General features: G+C 39.1%; 1 protein-coding gene across 2 annotated transcripts in view; it reads left to right on the forward strand.

The window, feature by feature from the left end:
- The first annotated feature begins 4854 nt into the window (after positions 1-4854).
- eya1 (EYA transcriptional coactivator and phosphatase 1) overlaps positions 4855-21945 on the forward strand; it is a 62269-nt gene continuing 45178 nt past the window's right edge. Inside the window, exons 1-2 of one of the 2 annotated variants that reach the window (XM_061064238.1) lie at positions 4855-5057; positions 9657-9726. The gene's annotated coding sequence lies outside the window, so the exon portion shown is untranslated. The remainder of the gene's footprint in view (positions 5058-9656; positions 9727-21945) is intronic. The other variant, XM_061064245.1, reaches the window with a different exon arrangement.

The following is a 21945-nucleotide window of genomic DNA, read 5'->3' on the forward strand; positions in this document are numbered from 1 at the left end:
TTGCTCACCCAGTGGTGCCCAATCAGTTCCACCAGGTCTGTTCCAATGGGGTATAGGCGGCCTCTACCCTGATTACACTGAATTGTGGGTATTTCCTGCCTCTAAGCCTCGCATATGGATTGAGTAAGGCAGTGGCTGAGGGGACTACCGTTTCTCTCCACTACATCTTCATTTCTTTCTGCCACGCTTTTTTTCTTAACGGAAAAGCAAAACACTTTTGTTTTTTCTGGCTCTGCTGTCAAAATACTGATCTGGGTTTTGGCTCAGCGTCTGCCTGCATGTAGCCAAGGAAAAATCCCATGAGACAAGTGTGGCTAAATGCTGTTTAATTCACATGATCACCATCCGTCTGCAGACTCAACCACACCTATTGCTGACCTATTGCTACAAGGCAAACACATTTTTACTCAGTGCGTGTTTCCCACTTCAGGATATAGATGTTTTCAATACATTCAAGCCTGGGTGAAGGTATATTATTAAGTCAGCTACATATGGATTGTGGCCTGTTTTTATGGCAGAGGTTACTTTGTCTTTATTATAAAATAGCAGGGTGGGTGCTTTACAAATCCAATATGTCCCATCCCCCCCCCCCCCCCCCCCCCCGAAAGAAAAATGATTACATCATCATGAAATATAACCTTCTGGTAGAAAATGCCATGATAAAACCTGTGAGTGACACATAAATGCTTTTAAAGAAAGATAACTAGGCTGTCAGAACTACATTTATATGTATAATGGCTTTTAAAAGAAATAATGTTGTCTGAACATCTACCAGTTATTGTTTTATTATATAAAACCACAGATATGTAAGGCAAACCTGGCAGAAATGGTGTCAGTACCAAGGAAAGAAGTGAGATTTAAGAAGTTAGTTGCAGATGGCAAATCTGTCAAATTATATTACATCCTAGAAAAACCAATAAGGTTACCCCACTTTGGAATTTCTTATATTTTTTTCAATCTCACACACACTTCTTCCTCAAAGATCTATTTTATATTAAAAGCCAAAAAAGGTAATGCAATGCCACTTGTTTTAAAATAGTCATAACTCTCCAGCAATGGTGAAAAAGTCATACATGAAAAAACTCTGCACACTTTAGCAAAGTTTAGAAGATCCTCCTTTTGAAAGCGCCACTAAAAACCACCCCGACTCAGTTAAAGGCGAAGGAGAGGTCTTGCATTCATCAGTTTTCTTCATGACATATAAAGAAAAGATCCACACAAGCTGAGTGATTGTACTGAGCAGTTTTAGAACACTTCTCCAGCTCACAACATTTCCCATACTCTATGTTATCCCACTGGATAGGGCCTTCATAAGCTATTTTGTGGGAGAATTTGGCATTTGGTTCTGGTGCTTGTATGTTTGTATTAAACATATTTTGGAGTGGACGGCTCATTATTTTGCGCTCCACTCAAAAATTGGCCATACTTCCTCTCCAAAATAAGCGCTGATAGAGGACAGATTGAACCGCATATTTCAGGGTTTTTCATACCTGCAGGGCTATTTGATTTGGCAATGGGACAGCTATCCCCTCAAGGCCGTATACCATAAGGGTAATTAATCTAAGATTTTCTATTCTTATTATGTGTGTACATTTGGGCAGAATGCCTAGAAAGTCAAACATATTGACAACCACGAATGGCAACATGGTTATTAATGGACAGATTGGTTTGTTTTGTGGTTGATTCATATTTTAGACAGTTAATTAAAAACGCATTTCTAGTTATACACTGCAAATACCTAAATATATACCACAACATTACGACATTCTGTCTCTTATCTCAAGTATTACAAGGGAAGTTTCACAGGGTTGCTTAATGTTTTAAAAGCCTCCTCAATAAAGGTGAAAACTTAGCAATCTTCAAAAATAAACCACTCCCACCAAACTTTAAGAACATCAGTTTAAAACATAAACAGGAAATATCTAAATCGCAGTAAGTTTCAGGACACAAAAAATAAATGTATATTTAAATCTGGAAAAAAATATCGAAAGGAAAGATGATTGAACCCTTTAACAGACTGACCGACTTTCTTTTGCCAGTCTATCGCTTAACTCCTTCATTCTTAGGATGCTTCTTTATAGGTACAAATCGAGTTATACTATAATCATACCAAAAATGTGATACATTTCTGTTTCTTTTTTTAATGCAAAAATGTGTTCTCTTGTAAATTGTGTGTGGTTGTAGCAACGCATTTCAAGAAAAACCAAAGAAAACATTTCATAATCGGATCTTTGGGAGGGACTTCATATTGTTTTCTGTGTCCTCAGCTGTTTGAAAAGCATTTTGTTGTGACGTTTGTCACCTACTTCTCCTCCTAACACTGCTGTCCCTGTGGCTAACAAAAGAGATAGGGTGACACATACTAGATCACTGGAGTACAAGATGTGATTGATTGACTTGTTGTTGGCCCTGCATGACCACTGGAATGCACCTTGTGTGAAAGGTGCCTCCAAAACACACTGTGCATAGCTCCTCGGGTTACCTGGGCGGCACACAGGTATTATGAATCTTATTGTGCGATTTACCCAAAAAAGTGTACAGAAGAAGAAAAAGAAAATGATAATAAAAAAACATTGCCTCTTCCCTGTTGTCTTTCTCCAGGTGTAGGTTATTTTACTTTGCTTGTAATGTGATAGGAGACTAATACAAAACACCTGACCTCAATGTGAAATGCAGCATATAATGTAATAAAGTGCATTGTCTGATTGGCTATGGTAATTCTTCATTTAGTCACAATAACCTAAAGCTCAGCCGCCTCAAATCCAGTGAAATCACCTAAAACAGATGTTGCTCTGAGGTTCTAGATCTATGAAAAATGCGTCTCCCAGCAGAGGTACAACCAAAAGCCTGTTCCCTTAGAGAGTAGGAGTATCTACATGCATTGAGAAGCATCGGTGCATTGTTATATTTTACTGTGTGGCATAAATCAAAAATTATGGAGGTGCTGAGAATAAAAAGCATCTGACATTTTTAGCGTGACAGTTCCGCCGTTCCCGTGTTTAAGTGGCGTTTGGAGCTTTGTGGCGCTAGGCCGAGATCTCCTCCTGTTAAGCGCACATCCTGTATGCTTTGTCCCTTGGCAGTGACCTGATCCAGCGGGAGGAAGCAACCAATCAGGAAAATATTAGATCAGCTCTGGGAAAAATTAATAAAAAAAATTCTCTCAAGTCTGCCTCACCTACCGTAGTGAACCGTGAGATTCATACAGAAGAGTGAAGGCGTGCACTTTATATGCTTTCATCAGAGCGACTCCATTAAACCCCCCACCCCCCTCTGCAGGTTCAAATGATCTATGGACATCATGATACGCTTGTGGAAGGTGTTGTGTTCCTTTCTGCCCGTGTCCAGACAAGGGTGGTCTGTGCAACCGGATCCTTTGACATCACAGAGAACATGAAAACATGAAACATAGTTATTGATCACAGCGTCCGCACTAATCAAATAGCACCCTGGTTTGTTTGAAGTTAAAAATGGTTACAGTGGGTGTTTACCGTTGCACTTCAGGACCCTCCAGCCGCTCCCCTCTCAAACATACACAGACAGAAGTGTTATTTGTATTGTTAAATTTACATTAAGTCCATTTTAATTGCATCAACCCACTAAACAGATCTCACAATAATGGGCCTGACAGAGAAAATTGCAATCATCTGTGAAGAGCCTGCGGCGGTGTAATGGACAAACCTGATTAATTTAATCTTGTTGCACTCCATTATGGCTGCACTTTATCATTTCAACAGATGGAGCACCAAGAAATTAAAAAATGCTCTCAAGGATATGTGGCGCTTTGCATCCACTTGAACCCCTTTATCTGAAGGTGTGTGGGCTGCTGTGTGGAAATGAAGGCCTGCACTGGAACCTTGGGATGAGTGCATTTTCCAACCTAAATGAGATTACCAGAACAGTCAATTGATGCAACAAATCATCAGAATTGTCTTGTGATGTATTGCTGAAGGCTATTAAGGGCTGTCCATCCAATCATCCAGTCCAATGAGCTGATATTATCAAATGAGTAGAATGAGAATTGCTTTATTATATGGAGGCCATTCACCCAATGGATGCATTCATTCAACTGTTATACCAAAGCTGGAATTTTTTTTTTACACAAAAAATGGAATTCCAATGTGCTTCAAAGTGTTGGCTTTACTGTATTAGTTTGCTAGTCAATTAAAAAACTTAAAACTCCCGAAACACTTACAGAAAACAACTTTTATTGTATACCATCATTGTTGTTGGTCATTTCACATTTATTTTACTTTACCCTCTGCATGTGCACTTTTATAAAAGTTTAGTGGGATAATCCTCCTTTAAGTAAATTTAAACAATAACTTAACTTAAGCATTGGGCCTAGACTTTTTTGTGTGTGCATAAAATCCTATTGGAGACATGTAACCATTAGAGGTGCAACGTATTTGTTGTGTCTAATTTATCCTCGAAATAGTTTAATCTTAAAAGAAGCTCATTTAACAACCTTCATGACTGTAGAGGTACCTATAGGTGGCGCTGTAGTTCATATCCAGAGAAATATAGAAAGATGAAATCTACTATATTACAGGACCAAAATAACTCAGCATCCATAAGACTTGAAAGGGGAATTAGGGGGTTTATTAAATCAAATATTAAGAAATAATAAATAAACCTTGAATTAACAGTTTTTAAACTACAATAACTGAAAGCTACAGTAAGTTATAATAAAAATGTATGAAACTGCAATAAGACCTGTTAACGATAACAGTGGACCACTTCAAAACAGAGGGTGTAAAGTTGATCTCGTGCCTCACACATTTGATACCGGTGGGCAGCGCGCGCCCACGTGCATGCGCATCCAGTTTGTCAATTCACTGTAACCTTCCGATTCCGCAGCTCCGAAAACTTTTCGGGTTCCAAGACGGACATTGAAACGCTTTTCATGCCCATGTAGCTGTTTATGTTGGTGTTTTATTTTCAGGAACACATTTTCCTGCAGGCGTGGACAGAAAGAGCATCAGTCGGTGACGTGTTGGAAGACGTGAAATCAATGGACAGAGAGACTTGTTGCATGTGGTGACAGCGGTGATACGGTAAGGTTCGCACTAAAGACACGAGTGTACGTACATTAGGTCTACTTGTTTAATTCGTGTTCGTCCACCTACCGTAATATAATGTTGTGTAAGTGCTGAAGTTGGACAGCGTGGTGTTGTGCCGTTTTCAAAATGGGCGGAGACAGCAGTACATAGAGAGGGACTATAAATCATAGATCTAGTAGTAGCTGTGTCTGTCTGACTGATTGATCATCATACACCATGTATCCATCCGCAGTGATATATTAAAAATGGTTAAAATTAGAAATACATTGAACCAATAACAACTAAACTTGAACCCAAATAATACAATTTAGTTGATTATGTTTTTGTAAATTATTCTTAGTCTGTAAAGGTTCCTTAGATTACATTTAAAGAGTAAAATGGAAGGGTCATTCACTTGGGTGTTAGTGAATTAGGAGCACTTTACCTTAACATACCTAACAGTGAACATAATCCTTTATTAAAGCAAGTCTATGAGTGCGCCTGCATTCTATTGCATATGTTGTCTCATATTTTCCTTCAGTAGCATATGGTAAGATTAACATGTTTCACTCCCGAAAATAGGTCAATGCAGGTAGTAGGAGTTGCATACAGAACATTTATCAAAATATCATTTGCCTTAAGTTAACATCAGTTGTACCTGGGTTTTACTCTCATTCATTCTGCCCCGGGCTGCAGTCATTTTTCTGTCTAATTGCTTCCTCTTTCACTGTGCACCACACTTGACAGTGATGGATAACAGGTTAAAAATGGACATTTTCTCCTCAGTCAGTGTATGTTGGATTGAATCAAGCATGCATGGTGTTCTTCCCTCAGACCAAAAGACCTTGGAAAGATTGTGTTCCCCTCTGCTTTTCCCATTCCAATATAATGCAGTTTGTTTTCATTTTCTCCTGACTTGGACTCATTTTCATGATGTATAGCTGAAGCACATCATCAAGACAGAAGTGTAGGTTATGTCAAAGTTATGCCATCATGATTACAGTCTAGGTTGCAGAAGGAGGCCATGTAGCAGTGCAGCACTAAGAAACAGCAGATCAACTGTTAATGCAGTTTGCTCTATATTAAGAGTGTTTTTTCTTACACAAAAAAAGTTTGTTATTAGTAGTGCTCCAGTGTCTACATGTCAAATCAAGAAGCTGCCGAATTGATGCACCTGATGCAGCTCTATTGTGAGGTCACTGCTCAGTACTGGCTGAATTAAGTAGCAGATTTTAGGACAAGATGCCCTGCAATCTTATTTACTTTCTGTTCACACATGCACCAAACAGAAGGAGACTTTCTCTGTCCAGCGGGATTGGGTGGTGGGGAATCTCGGGAGGTAGGACATGACTTAAAAAAGATGAAATGGCAGACGAAGGAACAGAAAGTGACGCTATAATGACAGTTTCTGTCTATGTGTAATTGGACATATCCACATTATTGGCAAACAAGTGACAAAGAACATACCTGCCAGCAGAAAGAGCAGGGAGCAGCATCACTTCTTAAACGAAAATCCCTCTGGTCGCTCACCAGTCACTCCACCAGTACTAATTGGGGTTGCTATGCAGATTATAGTCATATTAGATTAATCAAAGGATTTTTTTCCTCCCATTGATAAATTGTTTAATAAAATGTCAGAAAACGCCTACCACATTTTAGCAAAGGCCCACATGGCATTTGCACAATTTTTATGTTTAAAGACCAACATTTAAAGACATTTAGTTTTTTTTATTGTTGAATGAAACATTATTTTCTTTTCAACCACTATCTGATTAATCAGTTTATAATTTTTGAATTACTACCTATATAGTTTTCTTCTCATATTGCAATGAAACTGTTATCTAACAAGGCCCCATTTTTCCTTTCCTGTACTTGGGTTGCCCTGAAGAAATATCATCCATTTTATGAAAGAAGGGGAACATAGTCCAAATCTATAAGCTTATAAATGACACATTTAATGTGACTTACGGTTATTTCATTTGAAGGCTGTTTGTTTTTCTTAGGGTGATGTCACATCCTCTGAATGATATATTTTATAGAGGTTTTTATTTGCTTTTGGGAATGCCTTGTTTTGTTTTGACCCAGTTTTTTTTTTCTTGATGCTGCATTTCATATTTTCAATCTCTGACCTGAGCTGGAACAGCTGTGACCTTAAGATCCAAAGTCTGAATTCACTCGGCTTTTAAAAGTGTGGTAGCACAGCAGGAATACTGCAGTGTATCATGTCTGCAGCAATGAATAGAACAATTTTCATTCACACATGTACCAGATTCCCTTCGATACTGTACATGTGCTTCACGTTTTCTTTAAGACTTGACTTCAGAGGGAAGTTCTCCAGTCTGTTCTCCTCACTTTTGAAGTTACATGCTCCTCCAATTACTGGGGCCATGCAGTCTCCCCTATGGTGTCCTTGGACAGCTCTTTGAGTGCCTGAAAATGTTGCGGACCATTAATTCTGGATTGTCTTCATCTGTTTGCATAATTTTCCCTCCCTAACCATTTTTCTTCCCAATTTTCACAGTCTGTGCTTCAAGTTGTTTTTTTTTCTCTTTCAGAAAGGCCCGAATATTCAACAGATTTCAATTTTAATATCTTTTCCCCCATACCACTGACAGTTGTTAAACTTTATCATCAGTCTGTTTTATGGTGCACAGCCTGTCAGCTGTGTATTGTACACAGCCTGTGTGTTTTACAGCCTGTGTGCTGATGTTGCCTATTGAAACTCTTCACCTGCCAGCAGATAGGTTTACAGATGTATTCAGCAATATTTTTTATTCTCTTTATAAAATTTCCAGAAATATATCAAACCGTAAACCAAGCGGAGCAGGTAATAAACAGAAACCAATTTTCTTTGCAAAGAAAAAAATAAGTTTTGTTTCCTTTACCTTACGCATTTAAGGTTTTTCAGTTAGACTAATTTGCTGTCAGGCAGGAGGTTGTTTTTGCAACTTAGGCAGACTCCAGAAATTAATTTATCCAAATAACCAAGTCCTCCTGGGCCATGGAGGTTGGGACACTGAATGGCCCTGGTAGGCAAAGCCGCCTTTTGAAGTCTGGAATGTTTTGGCTGACTTAGAGCAGGCGACTGGAGTGGAGGGATCATTTTCACTGACCCATGGGATTTTTAACCATTTTCATATACTGAGAAGAAAACAGACTGGGGAAAAATGCCAGAGCTGATTTGCATTGACTTTGCAATCAAAAACTGAGGAGAGAAAATGAAGTGAAACTGATTTGGTGGATCTTTATTTATTTATTTTTTTTGTTTTTTAGAACAGAGAGTGTCACCTGTGTAGTCTGCATGATGTCATGCATGCTACAAATCATTTTTAAGATGTTCAAATTCTTTCCATAAGGCTTGACTCTTAAAAAAAAATGCAGCCTGATCAGATAAATGTATAAATGCAATGTGAGTGTTAAATGGCGGCTCATTTGGACTGCGAGCAAAGTAAATACAAGGTCCATCCTAATCATACAAACACTTTGATTGTACGTTTCCATTGTATAAAACCTCTCATTAGTTGCTAACACTGTGAGGGCATAATTTGTTATATCCACTTAAAAAAGTCACTACTGCAGTTACATTAATGAAATCAATTCCTATTTATATATGGTATCCTCTCAAGGACTTTAATTACAACAAGTAAATGCTTTTATTAAACAAGCCCGAGGAAAGGGAAGTGCAGGAAACCAGGCGCTCTTGAGTAACGGGGCACTTGAGTTTCCAGCGTAATAAATAATTCACAGCTCTGTGTGATGAGCTGCTGAGGACAGAAATCCCTAATGACAGCTTTTTATAACCTATGACTCAGCTGGCCATTATGCTTCTGACATCCCAACACAGACCACATTCCCTCTGCATGCTCAGTGCTCACTCTGCTCTCACTGCTCTCACTCTTTCACATTGACAAAAAGGAGTTCTATTACAGAGTGCTATATGCAGTCACTGAATGAAGAAAACAGAACGGAAAGCATTTTTAAATTACTTTATTGATTGTAAAATGTAGTCTTGCCATACAGTCAATCTATGATGTAAACGTGTTGCGGTTGTTCCTTCACAACATCTTTCCAAACATACAAACAGAATGTGTTTTAGTTTCATATGCAGCACTGCATTGTTAACATGTAAAATGTTGAAACTAGATCAGTTTGTGTCTGAAGCGTTTGAGGTTCAGTTTGGGAGTGAAATGTGCTGAAGTTGTGAAATGTAAAGAGGATTGTTTTTTGGTTCACTTTGACAAAATGTGAAATGTAAAGAGGAGTAACAATCCTATGCTCTTACTCTGTTGTTGCTCTTGTGTATTTTGTTTGTATATTTTTTAAGTCCGAAATAACACTGAAAAAACTACAACTTCTAATACAGCTATTTTATTTAATGTGACCTTAATCTTTTACTTTTCTCAGTTCATGCCCGTTCACAACTCTTTTTACCAAACTCATTTAACAATCGACCCCTCTGTGATTTATCTGATAAAGAATGAAAAATGCTAAACTTGATTTTTGATGAACGTTTTTGAAACATTCAATCCTCAGTATGTTTGTAATAATGCCCCTGTCATACTCTAAGTTCAACTGTAGTAATGAATTTGTCTCCTTTGTCAATTCCTTCATTAGGTCCGTGCAAGAGGGACTGGGCTAACCTTAATTCCTGCGGCTCCTGCTGCTGCTGCTGTGTACGTGTGAGGTAAGAGTCTGAATAATTGAGTTCCTCCGGTCTGCTTTAGGCCTGTGACTGATCAAGTGTTTCAGCGTTTGATTGGCATAATGGCACCATACCCCCCCAGGTGAGGTCAGTCCGAGCAACATCTGGGCTTATTACGCATTATGCAACTCCCAGAATGAAAGGCAATGCCTCATAAGGTATTGGTTGATATCATTATTGTTATCATTTCAAACCCTGGATCTCACTTAGAATAGGTGGTTAATTTTAGATGCAAAATATGATCCAATTACTCAGGCCCCTGCTTGTGGTTGTCCCCAGAGTTAGTGCAGGGAAATAAATCTGGTGGCCTTGATTAAGTACCTGACAATAGAGTTAGCACAGCACTAGTGGTTTATAGTAATACAGAGGACATGGACAATTAGGCCCACCAAGTAATTTACAGTACTACTTGCAGGTGGTGACCCTGTATGAGCTTGGGACCACCTCAGTAACAAATTAAATTGTATAAGCAAGCAGAGTAGCAGCTCTGTAGGACTTCCAAATAAAGCAGAGCAATCAGAGATTTAAAAAAAGGCCTGATGCATATTTCAAATTTGCTATATTTTCTCCTTGTGAAAGGAATAACAAATGGCACAAGGTCTCCCTTCTGTTATTTTCTGAAGAATGAAAGATCACTTTTACACGTTGTTGATCTTTTTACGTCAGCGTGGACCGCTCTCCCCACACTGCTACCCATTAATTATGAAATACTGTAGGTCTCGGCCATTTCTTTTTACTACCTCTTCCTGCTGAACTCGGTGTGAAAGGCTGCTGTTCTTATGAAGGTGTATAAAAGTAAGAGTGGGGAAAGTTCCCCACCAGCAGACCCCACTCTCTAAAGCATTATGTCACCCGAGTCAAAAAGGCACGGCTGAAGAAAAATAGCTTGTTTCACACATGATAGACACCTTAACACATGGAGCAAATGGAGCGCGGTATGTGGCTACTTCTCTTCACTGTTACAGCACAGACTGACCTCCATACTTAGGAGGTTATAGATTCATTCAGAAGGTGTGCTACGATGTTTGAATGTAATATTTAAACATGGGAGAGGTCTGTCTCTCATATTAAAACAAAATGATGATTTTTCTGGCAATAAGTGACTGAAAATCCACATTTCTTTGATATACTGACAACATTTTTTACTCCATTTAAATATCAGGATCAAGAACATCTTTTTTAACGCTAAGGTAATTTGTAGTACAGCCAGCAGTAACCACATAAACATCAAAGGTGAATCAAAGTAATTCAATTTTAAAAACAAAAAAACAAAAAAAACACTTAATGATTTAAAAATCTGCTGGCTGCAGTACAATTTTAAAAGCTAAAGGTTCTGTTTCTTGTGGTGATCAGATAATAATTTAGTCATTGCACTTCACAGTGTGTAACAGTGAAGAAAAACAGTGCCCTCTTCTGCCTGCCTGCCTCCCCTCCTGTCTGTTGTCGCCCACAGATTGAAACATTACTTCAGGTTTGGTTGTAGTTTACAGTGTGGAGACCGCCACTCTGTGTCTGTGGCTTATCAGCCTCTTGTACAGGTCAGGCTCTGGGCTGAGAGGCAGGACCCCTGGAATAACTCTGACCACCCTGATCCCCACTGTCAGCACATTGGCTTTAGTGTGAGTGGATCGAGGGTCCTCATCAAGGACATCACAGGGGGTCTCCCTGCTCCCCATAATGCACCACTGCTGGGCGGGTTTCCTCAGTGAGCCTGTTTAATTTAACAGGAACATGTACTGTGCTATCATAGCAGTTTGTCTCTTTGACAAACTTACAGACACACAACTTCAAGTAACTTGTATTTAAAAGTGTCAACTTTATCCTTATATTTATTGATAATCTGATATTGGCCATATCTTTTTAACAAAACATGAATTTCTAGGACTTTTATTGCCAGTCGGAGCAAGCCCACACGGCCTTCTATTTTTATGTGTGTCATTAATTCATGACGAGCTCGCTCAAAGAGGGAGAAAAGCTAATTGGCATAAACTCCAATGATGTAAGCAGCTCCACACCACTAACAGCTGTGTGTGGCCCACAAATGCTTGCACAGCTATTTTAGAGCGCCTCCAATCCAAAAGAAATATACTGTACTGCTACACCTGCAATGCAAGCTGGTGTTGTAGAAAGACGGCGTTAGCAGCAGAACGTTGAGTGTTTTCCCCCGACAGAGGGAGGATTAGCTCTGTTGAGCTCAGCTATTATATTTGTGACCTTCTGTCAAAACTAATACGCAGGCAATTATTAATAAATGAAGCCTGTCTTTCCTAAGGTGATTGCCTCTGCTATTTTTGGTAGATATTGTAAGTGTTCATTGGTTCGAACAATTATCACATGCGTTATTCATGTTTTTTTCTAATCTGCACAGATGATTTCTATAAAACAAGAAAGAAAAAGGTTGAATAAGTTTCTAATTAGGAGCGCTATTTCCACTTATCCCAAAAGGAAATGTTCCCTGGGTGATTTCCACAGAAGCAAATGTGAACTCCCGTTCTCTGAAATACTGGAACAATATTTAGTATTTCTGCTACTGATGTTTAATCTCTCATTAGCCTTTAGCTGACATGAAACAGCATCAACCTCAGTCTTGAGTTTGCCAATCAGAGGCGGGTTGAGTGACAGGCACAGAGCAGCACATCCCTTATGTAAACCCTTCCTCTACCACCACGAAATTAGAGTGGCTGTTGCTACAGTACACGCTGCCGCCTCCTGCTTCTACACAAATGAGAAAGTAAGCACTCCGGTTCAGAAGTTCACATTTTGGATGCGTGCCGGAACTACTTAAGGCCAGTGACGTTTTTCGGAGGAACAGGTGGTCAGAGTGACATAATTCTGGCTCAGTGTTTTGATCCTTAAAAATTAGGCCCTGTTGCTCTGCCAAAAGGGTCATTACTCTGTCAATATGTATGAAGGCAAGTTTATCGGACTTACTACTAATGTAAACTGATAAAAGACAAAATTACGATAACGACATGAACGTTTCTTTACACCTGCTTATACACTTGATATAGATTTACACAAACAAACTAATAAATAACACAGATATGCATCCATCTTTGACAGGTCTCAAGGCTTGGCTGAGAAAGTTATTTATTCTCACACTGTTAACTCCTGGCACGTATGCGTTCGAGAGGAATGCCATTCAGAATGCAGAAAATATATTTAGTTCTCGCCAACAGACAGCAAAAGGCACCAGAGGGTCTAGCCCCTGTGTGAGAACAGTTATTTCTGTCACAGTATGGACTTTCAATTACTGTAATCCGCTGCTTGATTCCTTTAAGAATATCAGGAACGATTAGATGTTTACATACATCAAATGTGACACCTACACTACATATCAGAAACTGATAGAGCTATATTTTTAGCACGTAAATTATTTATTGCCTCCAAAATAAATATCTATACTGTTAAATAAAGGTATAATTTTTATAAAGTAACATTTTCCTTTAACCTCTCTTATCGGTAGCTCAGTTTTAAACTACTTCTTGTGCTGTTTATGTAAGCGAAGAAATGGGAGATGTTGTGTAGAACATCTGCAGGCCTTTTGTCTGATAAAGAATTGTTGCAGCTAAGTGTTAATAAATGTGCAGTAACAGTTTGACAGGTTTCTTGAAGCCCACTAATAGATAGGTGCTTATAGACAGTGGAAATACCCCACAGCTGCAGTCTGGCTGTTGCTACATATGTGATCCTCCTGTCAGACCTCACTACCACACAGAACAAGTCTCAATTGCAGCGAAACAGACATGTGTCCGACAAATATTCATGATGCAAAAGGAATCTACAGATGTACAGCTTTTCTTCACAGTTAGATCAATGTTGAATATCGGTGACAGTCCATGTGCATGTTTAGTTCAAATGCATGGTATGAATTTCCTGATGCTCTTTTTCTTATTTCCGACATTCAAGGCTTCTAAACCTTCTGCATGCTTTTATTTTAGGAAACCCTGTGAGGTCTGTGCTTATATTTGGTGGAGGTTTTTCCTAAAGCTGGGCAAATCTCACAGCAAAGCCTGGTGATTCAAACGGGGATGAACAGAGAACAATGGCCAGATAAGTGAATTACCTACCTGGTAGGAACACACAGAGTCTGTGTCCTGAAGCTAGGCAACTGGCAGGACTGTGTTTGTGTTAGGAAACAGTTGAGCAGCTCCTGCAAACACGACTTATCCTGTTTAATTGGTGCGTAATTCCTGCAAAGTTGTCATACATGTCTGTTTTTCTTGAGCTGCACAAACAATACAGAGTAGAGTGAATGGTCTTTGAGTGGTTAAGTGGAGGATCTCGAGAGGTGGCAAATAATTGGTCACTTTTGAACCTTTAGAGGACAACGTGTTATTGTTTATTCTGGTGCAATCTGAGTGACTAAATCATTTGTTGCAGTCTGCTACATTGCTGTATAATTTAAACATATTTCTGACTTCCTAAAATGACTAAAATAAAAAAGATGTCTTGACCAGTCCAGAATGTGGTCTAATACTTAGTCAGCTATGAAATAATAAATAAATAAAAACTCCCTATTGAACCCATATAACCACCTAATTAGGGTTTTAATATTAAATAATTAAAGTTTATTATAATCTAGAAAAAAATAATCCACAGAACACATGACGCAACCAGTTAACCCCATGTTATTTTAATAAGCTTTAAAGAAATATTGTATGCACTTAATGGTCATAGTATCTTGCACAGACTTTCAACTAATGGGTTAACTCCACTCTATAACCTTCAGACACTATTCTGGTGTTTGTGGAGCTTCAAATAAAATGAACATTGACCTGGTGTTTTCAGAACAACCGCATTTCAAATTTAATACAAATAAAAGATATTCAGAGACCATGTTTTTCTTCTGATACAGAGACTTGAGTATTGACCGATACTGTGTACCTCTCAGATCTAAGCGCGATAACATTTCTTTAACACATTTTTTTGGACATTAATTGTGTTAGCTTTGACAGACCATACACTCTCTGCTAGCAGTGCATTGTTTTTCTTTGTCATTGTTACATAGTTAATAACCTGAAACCAGTTTTGTTTGTGGCTGTAAAACAGTGTTTGCTTGTAGCAGCAATATTATATATGCTATGTTCATGTGAGTAGGCATCATTTTTGGCGGGCTAATATGAGTATCAGATCAGTACATAAACTCATGTTCTTGGCAATACTTGATTCAGCATTCATATCCTCTGGTATCAGTACAGCTTTATATGGACTGAAAGAACAGAATTTCACACACAGTATTGTTATATTGTCAATTTGTTGTCAATGCCCTCAGCTTTGGAACAAAATCCAGTGAAATAATGAAAAATAGATTTCTTAGTCATTTCTCTGTAATGTTGTCTTGAGTGAACAATACCTGTACCTTCTCTGAGTGCTCAAACTTTTTAAATGTCCTGGGGGAGTTCCTGTTCAAGTCCCAAATCTACAGAGATCTCTAATGAAGGCTTTACCTTCCAGGCAAGCATATTTCTCCAAATGACAGTAATTTACATATGATGTATTTAGAGAAGAAGAGGGCAGGCTAATTCTATTTAGAGATTTTCCTTTGTTTTAGGAGTCATTAGCAGCTAGCTCAAATCTAATTTTTACAATTTCATCAGGCCATCTTGGAAAGCCTTTGTGAGCTCATCAGAGAGGAGCATTTATTGCTAAGTGTTCTCTATTGCATTAGCACACAATAAAGCGGCCAGGGACTGCTACAGACGTTTATGTGGAATCCAGTTAACACTCCGCCAATTCGTTTTTTATTGGGACTCAATCAATTTTTATTCATTTTAAAGCCAGAATGCTTTCTTTCATTGTGTGCCTCCTCCAGCTTATTATGCCCTAAACTAATTACTCAGTTGTTTTCACAAAATGCTAATGTTTACGTTAAAGATTTCCTCTTTGAAATTCAGGCCTGAGATGCATATATATGATGTGAAATTCTCTGTCACCTTACTTTTTCATTATCACACAACTCCCACTTTGTTGTTTAAACTTAATCATTGCATCTCTTTAATTTTATAGAATGGCAATAACAATATAGTCTGAGTAATAATCTCAACTGTTCAACATGGACTTTAAATATTTAAATATAATTAACATCATTATCGACATCTTCAAATGGAAACAGATTTAAAGAATCAAATCAAATACATTTGATTTATTTAAATAAAAACTCTGAGAACAGGAGAGATTCAAACCAGTTCCTAATCATAAGTGAACAAAATGAGCAGAAAAACAGTAATGGCTCCTATATAATGGGCTATTGACCGTAAAGCTGAAATATTTCAACCATTATTTAAAGTATTCAGATTTTTGTGAAGAAACACACTGGACCAACCCTTAGGTTTTTATTAATAACACAGAGTAAAAATGGTTTTAACAAAATGCAGCTTTTTAGTCAAACAAATGTTTGCTTAGACACAAAAAGTGTATCTAGCATGGCTATCTATATTTGTATAAGCTGTTATTTATTTCTGTTCTAGTAGAGAACTATTTCCTTGTGTATCTGACAGCAGGTGAAGACTCCTCAATGAGAGCTGGATGTGTGCATCTACTGTGTGATAATTAGAGTGCTGTAAGTGCTCCTGGAGACTAACCAAGATACCCTCTTCCTCTTTAGCCTCTCCACTCATTCACTCGGAAGGTTTTTAATGGCTCCCATTTGACTCTGATATCATTTATTGTTTGGTATCAGATGTACACCTTGTACCCTTCACCATTTGCTCTGAAGCACGTCTGACCTAAACCTTAATGCTGGCAACAGATGTCAAGTCTTTTCCCTCCAATGCTTCCCCATCAGTGGAGTGCACAGGCATCCTCGATTGGGTATAACTTTTTAGCACTAACAGAGAATATTCATTCCTGCATCTTCACATGACAGTGACATTGCTCTTTAGTTGTGCTGATATTTTTTTCCTCCAGTATTGGGATTTGTCCTGCTGCCGGCTTTGGATTGCTTTCAACACATTGACGAGATGACAAGTTATCATTGATCCATCCTTACTTAGTGGGATCCATTAAATAATGTATGGGCTCCTGTGCATTACCAATGCACTCCCCTGTCCTCGACCCATTAGAGGAGCATGGGGCCCCTAGCGGCTCCAGGCCCTCAGAGGTCCTTCGGCTTTCATTTAATTAAATTATCCCATAATGAAAACTCCAGTAATGAGATTAGTTTTAATTATTTATCAGTGGCCGATTTGAGGGAGAGACTGCATTAATGATGCATGAACGGGCTAAACATTTTTCAATTCATCACCTTTTCCTTTTGTTAAAGGTGCAATTTATTAAGTGCTCTGCAGCTGTTGGAGGTGATGGTGGTGGAGATATGGGCGACCAGGCCCAGAGGTCAGTAGGAAGGGCTTGACTATCATCTGAAAATCTACATTATGTTGCAAATCAGACCAAGATGTTTGTATTTATGTAGCCAATGGAGTAAGCAGAAGTTTCATCTTGCTTTATTTTCTCCAAAAACTAATGTCGCAATTGAAGCAATCCTCAGGTGCCCAGTAATGTTTTCTTAAGTTTCTTAAAGCTTTGTGGATTTTATATTAATACCTAAAGGCAGATAAGTAATCAAAATGATGACTGTAATTCTCTGCTGTTGTTTGTATGCTTCTATCAAATTGGCATGTTGATTCCCCTTGTGTGAGCAATTTAGAAGAGTTTGGTGTCCAGCCAACAGAAATGGGGAAGATTGTCGACTGTCACACAGTGTGAAACTGTAATTAGCTGGCATGGAAGTGTGTTTATTTGAGTTCCCGGGCTAGAGAGAGGTAGCAGCAGCAGTGGAGATCTGTAAGCTGATACTTTGTTGAAGACAATTACCTTTTGTGATTGAAATGAGCACATTTTACATGTTCATAACTTTAGCAACATATAAGCAGGCAGAGCGGTAGAAGAGGCCCAGGGCAGGAGACAAGAATGTCATTGGGACAGTGAGCCGGGTGCATTTATCAGGCCTTCATCAATAGTTGATTAATAATTCAGGCCAAGTCTGGGGCTTCTTTAGGGCAGGGTTTCAGCTAGCTTGTAATTTTGTAAATTGCATAGTCATCATGCAATGGACGGGCCAGGGTGCTCTGAGAGTCACAGGAGTGAATTCAGGTTGGCTATTTGGATTATTTAGTAACAGGAACAGGAAGAGGTTTAACCCGATTTTAAACAGTCGCTCTTACAACAAATAAAACAAAAGGTGTTCATAAAGAGGCGTGCAGGGAAACGATGTAAAGACACCTGCTATCTAAAAAACACAGTTACGTTAGTATTAAAGCTTCTGATATGCATAAGTAATTTAATGGAGAAATGAGCAGAAAGAATATGTACAGAAATTTATGTTTCATAAAAAGCAAAAAAAAAAGTAACACGCTACAAGATCAGTCCTCTGCAATCTTAGTCACAGCAGATCATTTGCTATCCACTTTAGCTTGGCTACAGAATGAAAAATATTACCCAAGTTAAAATGTCAATCAATTTGCAGATAGTGGCTTTTTGTCAATCCAAGATTCCAGATACTCCACCAGATACTCCCCCTGGCTATCAGAAAACAAACTGGCATTTCTCTCCATTGTGAGTTGTTCAAGGTGCCTCGGTCCAGGTGCAGCATTCACAGCAACGTCCGAGTTCAGTGAATGAGCAAACCCCTCAATTACCCCCAGCCCAGCTCTCTGATAACTCCCATTCAACAAAATGAGCCCTCTAATTGCCCTGACCAGTACTACCTGTTCCTCGTCCAAAAGAGTGCTATTCTTCAGCATTGTTTCCTAGGCAACTGGAAGTTTTGGTGACCTATAAAAAGTTGCTACTCCTGTAACTGATCCCTGGCTCCGTGGTTGTTTGTTTCCATGGCAGGCTGCTGAGCTATATATAGATCTTTCTAGCTGGTACAAGTCAGCACAGAAAGCATTACCAACAATTTTAATTCATTCATTCGGGAGAGAGAAATTCTCTTGCGCTTCTGCCGGACTGAAAGTTGACTAGAGACCCGACTGGATGTTTTGAGAACCAAAAACCAAAAGACACCTGGGGCTTCATGAATTGAGTCACAAAGTGAAGTAGGAAGAAGGTTTCACACTCTTTTCCCAACTGTCTGTTTTTCACCGCTCAATCCAGAAGCAGATCCCTGCAACAAGACGTAATGTTTATTTTGGAGTCAGAGGCAATGCCCCGGATGGCCGGAATTTCTTTGTTGTGGTTTGGTTTGTGTTTTTAGCAAAGACGTGCGAAGCTGCTGGTATTGATGATTCATACGTTCATCATCAGAGGTCCTTGGCAGTTCATCACATCTGTTCACCTTGTGCATCTTGAGGGAAATGTTAATCAGGAATCCCTCCATATTAAATTGATAATTTATCTCTGACTCGCAGGGTTGAAAAGGTTAGATTTATTATCAAAGGTGTCAAGTACAAAGTTCAGGAAGGGATCCCCCTCAAGGCATTTGGCAGCTTCTACAAACTTCTCTCCAATTTCAAACTCTGTCTCTTTTTCTTTTTTTTTTCTGTATTTTAGCAGTACGTCCAACGTTGTCTTCATGCATGTTACTGGAATTGTTTCATTTTGTTTCACTTAATATTTGATGTTCAGTTTAAGACATGTAGACTTGAATTTAAAAGAAATCAATAGTGCTTCTTGAAAGCAAATTTAGATACAGGAAGAACCTTTGGAGTCCAAAGATAATATTTAAAGAGGTTTCACAATAGATGGAATGAGATGGACTGTTAAAAGAGGTGGGATATCAATAGGAATCCATTTAGTTTATGGACGAGATACATTAACTTAACTAACAATCAATCATTCCCCTCTTTAAAGCTTTTTAATGCACGTAAATCTTACATGTCAATACATTCAAAGCTATGCTCACTCTTCAGTCCATAATTGTGGTTATTCACCTACCATAGTCAGTTTGTTTCTTCCCTCCTGTAGTGCACCTTTTACTGTACAGTATAATGAATTCCAGTAAAGCTGCTCTGCATCAAATACAATAAGAGGATGGGAAGTTGGAAGAAATAACTCCTGGCATGGTGATAATTTATGTGGGGAAAACTTAAGCAGAAATCCTAACTGTTATTGCACTCAGGCTGTATTCTATTGGATATAATCTGGCTTCTTAGTGTCCTACCTGGTGGAGTTAATGTATGATTATTTGCTTTCCCGACAAATTTTGACAAATGTGTTGAAAAAAAAAGAAGACTTTTTTCTTAGTAGCGAAAAAAAAAAGTGAACACCATGCATAAAACTTTTTCTCATGTTTAGCATAAATTCTTATTCTGAAAATCCATATCCACCCAGCTTAAAATACAAAGCTATATTTCCTCCAATCACTTGTAAGACGTACAAGCTAGATGAAATACAACATCTTTTCAACCCAGTACAAAGGGAGTGTGTTCTGTAAGCAATGCATTGCAAATTCCATTTCCTCATGCAGGAAGTCACCTTTTAGCAGTCCCACTGCTGCTCCAAACACATCAAGAGGAAACAAACATGGAAAGTTGGCATATCATTTGGTCCAGTTGGTTCTATTGATGTCTTTCACAATGATATGTTTGTCCGTATTAACTGAATGGACTAGGATTATAATAACACTGATTTAAAAATTGATGTTAATGAATTACAGTTTTTCTTCTTATTTCCTTCCGTTTGTTACCCACTCTTCCTCGTCTTTTCGTATGGATGATGCAGTCTTTGCTTTTTTATTTGTTAAGTCGCTTGGACAGCTCTTCCTGTTCGCCGGATATTGATAGTGCACCAGTAGTTTTAGTAAAAACGATAACTGAAAGGCTGTCTCCGTTACTCACAGACGACGACGTGGACAAGTGCCAGACACATACACAGAAGTCACTTAGAGGTAGTTCAGATCAAGCTATTAGCATAAATGTCAGCACTCTTCTTACAAACTCTTAAACTGCGATTACTGCATTGGTTATTTCCGAACTTCTTGTCATGCTTCAAGTCGGTCTGTGGCATGATTGGATGGAGCCTCCAGTTCAGCAAGCCACTAATAGTTCACACTGTACTCTGGGCTGTGAAAAACTGTGCAGCTCAGCATGTTTCCTGCTGTTCTATAAAACGAGTGACATTTGGTGCCTGGATAATCTGAGCTTCGTCTTTTTTAAGTGCCCGATAAGCCCAGCTGTTAAGTCTGTCCAGGAGTTAAAAATGACTGAAAACCGGTGTCTGATGGGAATGCCCATTCATCACAGCAAATACCCCTGCTGGGTTCACTTGCATTTGCTTCCTAAAGAACAAATGTGCATGTAGGTTAAATATAAATTATTTCCGCTCTATCTTAATTCTGTTATATTTATGCAGGACATGGAGCTGATTGGTAACACCCCAGGCTTAAATAGCCTTGTCAAAGCTCTTGTGTTCGTCCCTTGGCACACACGGGTTCAGAACTTGAATGCGGTAGCATATTCTGTCAGTGAGACAAACCGCTGGCTCGCACAGCTCTGCCTCTTTTGTAACTGTATTTAGTTGCTAAGCAGAATGGCACAGACCCAATCTAAGTGGCTTTCATCTGGCCAATTCAAACAGACGTTTGACCCCAGACATTTGCCTAATGTGTTTTTGTTATGTGGACTCCTGGCTTCACAAATGTCACAGTGGCTGGACTAGTGGGGGTGTGGTGAGTGACTCAGGGGGGAGCAACAGAAACAGAGAGGCAGCCTGAGGGGGTGGGGTTGCAAGGCAGAAGTCTATAACCTCTGCATTTTGTACTCTAATCCACTGAGAGTTGGTGGTGTGCTGAACATAAGTTCCCAATGATATGAGCGGCCCCTCCTTCCTCACGGGCCCAGCTCCACTAAAGCCTGCTGATGAACAGCCCGGCCCCCAGCGCTCTGCTGACCTGGGCCCAACTGTGCGGGCAGCTGTGGAGGAGACGGGGAGTGCCACATTTCTGGCCGCCTGGGTCGCGCAAGTCAGAAGCCGTCCCAGACAGTTGGGGCGGCCCTGACAAATGCTGCCATTAGAGGGGTGCTGAAAATTTATTACCAAACATATTGGTATTTTAGGGTGCAGCTGACTTTGATTTAGTGGCATTGCTGATGAGGCTCACTCTTTAAACTGTATACCAGAATATTACCAGAAAGTTTCACAGCTCACAGCAACCACTTTGTTAACACATGCTCAACTTAAAAAGTTACTGTATTGAGGTGAACTTATTTGAAAGTATGGCATGGATGCAGAAGATTCATTGTACAGGAATCAACTTCA

This window comes from Labrus mixtus, chromosome 19 (genome assembly GCF_963584025.1).
Source record: "Labrus mixtus chromosome 19, fLabMix1.1, whole genome shotgun sequence".
In the NCBI taxonomy this organism is placed as follows: Eukaryota; Metazoa; Chordata; class Actinopteri; order Labriformes; family Labridae; genus Labrus; species Labrus mixtus.